Source organism: Triticum urartu, chromosome 7 (assembly GCF_003073215.2).
Source record: "Triticum urartu cultivar G1812 chromosome 7, Tu2.1, whole genome shotgun sequence".
Classification (NCBI taxonomy): Eukaryota; Viridiplantae; Streptophyta; class Magnoliopsida; order Poales; family Poaceae; genus Triticum; species Triticum urartu.
In genome coordinates, this window is record NC_053028.1 from 456,510,501 (window position 1) to 456,515,876 (window position 5,376).

A 5,376-nucleotide genomic window follows, 5' to 3' on the forward strand; every position below is an offset into this window, starting at 1 on the left:
TAACCGATGCTTACAGAGATTACCTGGATAGTTGTGCTAGTTGTGTTTTCAGGGAAAGAACTATTGATCAAGCTGAAATTCTATTGAATAATATGTTGACTAATGAAAATAATTGGACACTTCCTGAACCAACTCCTAAGCCAACTCCGAAGAAAAGGGGTATTATATTTCTCAGTCCTGAAGATATGCAAGAGGCAAAGAAATCTATGAAAGAAAAAGGTATAAAAGCTGAAGATGTTAAGAATTTACCTCCTGTTGAAGAAATACATGGTCTTGATAACCCGACACAGGTAGTAAAGGTAAACTCTCTCTATAGATATGATAAAACTGAAATCCCTCCTGCTAAGTTTTCTAGCCAATGTTTGGATGAGTTTGATAACTTTATTGTTAAACAAGAGAACTTCAATGCTTATGTTGGTAGACAATTGAAACATAATGCTTATATGATTGAACACTTGAGTGATTATATGGCTAGTGTTAAAGGTGAACTTAAACTTATTAGTAAACATGCTTCTATGGTTACCACTCAAGTAGAACAAGTACTTAAAGCTCAAAATGATTTGCTCAATGAATTGAATAGTAAAAATAATGACTTTGCTGTTAGAGTTGCAACTAGAGGAGGTAAAGTGACTCAGGAACCTTTGTATCCTGAGGGCCACCCTAAGAGAATTGAGCAAGATTCTCAGAGAGCTAATGCAGATGCACCTAGTCCTTCTAAGAGGAAGAAAAAGAAAAATGATAGGACTTTGCATGCTTCTAGTGAACCTGTTGTTGACACACCTGAGAATCCCAATGATATGTCTATTTCTGATGCTGAAACACAATCTGGTAATGAACATAAACCTAGTGATAATGTTAATGATGATGTTCATGTTGATGCTCAACCTAGCAATAATAATGATGTAGAAATTGAACCTGTTGTTGATCTTGATAACCCACAATCAAAGAAACAACGTTATGATAAGAGAGACTTTGTTGCTAGGAAGCACGGTAAAGAAAGAGAACCATGGGTTCAGAAACCCATGACTTTTCCTCCTAAACCATCCAAGAAAAAGGATGATGAGGATTTTGAGCGCTTTGCTGAAATGATTAGACCTATCTTTTTGCGTATGCGTTTGACTGATATGCTTAAAATGAATCCTTATGCTAAATATATGAAAGATATTGTTACTAATAAGAGAAAGATACCGGAAGCTAAAATTTCCACCATGCTTTGCTAATTATACTTTTAATGGTGGAATACCAAAGAAACTTGGAGATCCAGGAGTACCAACTATACCATGCTCCATTAAAATAAACTATGTTAAAACTGCTTTATGTGATCTTGGAGCCGGTGTTAGTGTTATGCCTCTCTCTTTATATCGTAGACTTGATTTGGATAAGTTGACACCTACTGAAATATCTTTGCAAATGGTTCATAAATCAACTGCTATACCTGTCGATATTTGTGAGGATGTGCCTCTTGTGGTTGCAAACGTTACTATTTTAACGGACTTTGTTATTCTTGATATTCCCGAGGACGATAGTATGTCTATTATTCTTGGAAGACCCTTTTTGAATAATGCAAGGGCTTTTATTGATTGCACCAAAGGCAATGCCACTTTTCATGTTAATGGTAATGAGCATACGGTACACTTTCCGAGGAAACAACCTCAAGTCCACAGTATCAATTCTATTGGAAAAATTTCAACAATTACTATTGGAGGCTTTGAATTTCCTCTTCCTACTGTCAAGAAGAAATATGATATTCTTATTGTTGGGGACATGCATATCCCCGTTGAGGTAACCTAGTGTTATTCGAAATTTCTCCGATTCCATGTTATTCGAAATGAGTTTGTTAACAAGACCTGATCAACCTTGTTAGTGGATTCCTTTTGATGAGCATGAGATGGATGAAGTCAGAAGGCACAACTCTCTGTACCCTCTTTTTACTTTCTGTTATTTATACTATATAAAGGAAAAATAGTATTTTTCTATCTGTTTTCTGAATTATCAATGCAATAAAAAACACCCCGAAAATAAAAGTTCTCCAAATGCCCTAAAAACTAAATATGATTTTTTATAGAATATTTGAGAATATCTGGCACTGAGAACACAGCAGGGGGAGCAAGCACCTGGCCACGAGGGTCCAGGGCGCGCCCACCCCTTGGGCACGCCCCCTGCCTCGTGGGCCCATGGTGGCTCCCCTCCACTTATTACAGCTACCACACACTCCTTCCTCCTCCCAAAAAAATCACCAACCAGCTCAAACCCGAGTTCAAGCTCATCTTGCTGCCATTTTCGATCTCCTTGCTCAAAGCTCCATTCACAAAACTGCTTTGGGGGATTGTTCTTTGGTATGTGACTCCTCCAATGGTCCAATTAGTTTTCGTTCTAGTGCTTTATTCATTGCAAATTTTTGCTGCTTAGGTGACCTTGTTCTTGAGCTTGCATGTCAAATTTATATGGTCAAAAGTAGTTTTAATGCATGATATAGCCTCTAGGCACTTGTAGGAGTAGTTCCTATCAATTTTGTTGAGTACGGTTCACTTTTATTTTGAGTTAATAAAAATTTTAGAAATTTTTCAGAGGAAGAAATATGTTTAGGAAAATGTACCAAGGTGGTTCTTCAAGGAAGCAAGGACCGAGGCCCGCAATACGCGATGCGGACAAGGAACCACCAAGAGACGCTCAAGTGTGGCCTTGTGAATGGACGTCAGATGATTTCATGATTCGAGTAGGAATCAAGGAGGAATTTGAAGCATATGTGCGTAATGCTGATCTTGAGAGCTTCGAGGTAGATAAGTGCCGCCAATACTATCACCTAACTGATTCCTTTGTGAGAAGGTTCAAATTTTCATCTTCACGTGATTCTCACACTGTCCTGTTTGATCTTTATGATAAATCTTATACAATGGACTTAGAAGATTTTACCACTGCTTGTAAACTTCCACAGTGGGGGTGATGTTAGTGAACCTCGCAAATCTGAATTTAGAGATTTTCTTGCTAGTATAATTGTGGGGGAATCTAGAGATGTAACATAAGCCACCATAGGGAGCATTCATTTCCCTGTTATACATTATTTTGCTCTCTTCATAGGAAGGTGCATAAACGGTAAAGATGAAGCATGTCACATGTGTGTACCTGATCTCAGCGTTCTCAGGAGCACTGTTTTAGGAGATAAACAATACAACTTGGGGGCTACTGTTGCACATAGGTTGCATAATAATCGTATTCATGGAGATTTCTTTGGTGGAATTTATGCAACTCGTATAGCTAACTCTCTTGATATACCCATACGTGAATATGATATTGAGTTGCCTCCTACTTATTTAGATTATGATGATATGGTTCGTCATCAGTTTGTTGAGAGGAACGATCAGTTCCTCCAGTACCGACTAATCTTTTACAGACGACGCACCTATCACGTCGCTCTCCCTGCTCCTACTTTCTTTGACTTTCAGGCAGAAGGGAGATATGTTATAACCAGGGAGGAGGTGACCGAGTACGAGAGGAGTGCGGAGATAGCTCGCCTCCAAGCTGCAGCTCATCAGGCAATTTCCGCTGCATCTCAGTACGACCCCAGCTACAACTTTGGATATCCGCCAGGCCAGCCGTGGCCATAGACCAACTTAGGCCAAAAGCCTAAGCTTGGGGGAGTACGTATTTCTCACCGACATTACATTCCTGTTCACACACCCATGCTAGTTGTCGGTGCTCATACTTTTTCACTGTATCATCCATGCTAGTTTATTTCCTTTTTATGCTTTCTTCTTGTGTGTTTGATAAACCTTAAGAAAAACAAAAAATATAGTTGTAGCTTTTAGTTAGTTTAATTTCTTGCCTGTAGTAATTAAAAAGAAAACCCAAAAAGATTTCTCGTTCTTCTTTTGCTTGTTGGGAGCTTTCCCATGTAAATAGTTTTATTTCTTTTCTTGTTCTTTGGGGGTCAAGAGGAGAAGACCATGATTAAAATGATTGAGTGGCTCTCATATGCATTATTGTTGATCTAACAAAGAGCCCATGTTACCTTGTCTTCTCTCTTGAATTGAATGCTTGCAGATTCCAGCTTAGTTCAATGCACATGCACTATTATTATACACACTATTCGGTCGTGCAAGTGAAAGGCAATAATGATGATCATATGATGAACTTATTGAGATGAGAAAAGCTGGTATGAACTCGACCTATCTTGTTTTTGTAAATATGATTAGTTCATTGTTCCTGATTTAGCCTATTATGAAAGAAACATGTTTGCAATGACAATTAGAGATTATAGTTTCTTATGCCATGCTTAATTAGCTAGGAGCTTATAATGGTTTACCTTGCGTGCCAACATGCTATTAAAATAGTTGTGATGTGGTATGATAGGGTGGTATCCTCTTTCGAACGATTCGAGTGGCTTGACTTGGCACATGTTCACGCATGTAGTTGAAACAAAATCAACATAACCTCTACGATATTTATGTTCATGGTGCATTGTATCCTACTCATGCTTGCATTCGGTGTTGATTAATTTTAATGCATGTTCATGACTGTTGTCGCTCTCTAGCTGGTCGCTTCCCAGTCTTTTTCTAGCCTTCACCTGTACTAAGCGGGAATACTGCTTGTGCATCCAATTCCATAAACCCCAAAGTTGTTCCATATGAGTCCACCATACCTACCTATATACGGTATCTACCTACCGTTCCAAGTAAATTTGTATGTGCCAAACTCTAAACCTTCAAATAATCATTCTGTTTTGTATGCTCGAATAGCTCATGTATCAACTAGGGTTGTCTGTATCTTCCATGCTAGGCGGGTTATTCTCAAGAGGAGTGGACTCCGATCCTCACTCACGAGAAAATGGCTGGTCACCGGGATGCCCAGTCCCATGCTTTATGCAAATCAAATCAAAATAACTGCAAACAAAACTCCCCCAGGATTGTTGTTAGTTGGAGGCACTCGTTGTTTCGAGCAAGCCATGGATTGATGCTTGTTGGTGGAGGGGGAGTATAAACTTTACCATTCTGTTTGGGAACCGCCTATAATGTTTGTAGCATGGAAGATATCGAGATCTCTCGATTGTTATGTTGACAATGAAAGTATACTGTTCAAAATATTATTCATATCTATTTCAAAACCGAGCCCTGGCACCAAGCCCTAAACTCTCTCGGGAGGGCTGATCTGGAGTCCGTTCGGGGCTCCGGAGAGGGGAATCCGTCGCCATCATCATCATCAACCTTCCTCCATCACCAATTCCATGATGCTCACCGCCATGCATGAGTAATTCCATCGTAGGCTTGCTGGACGATGATGGGTTGGATGAGATTTATCATGTAATCGAGTTAGTTTTGTTAGGGTTTGATCCCTAGTATCCACTATGTTCTGAGATTGATGTTGCTATGACTTTGCTAT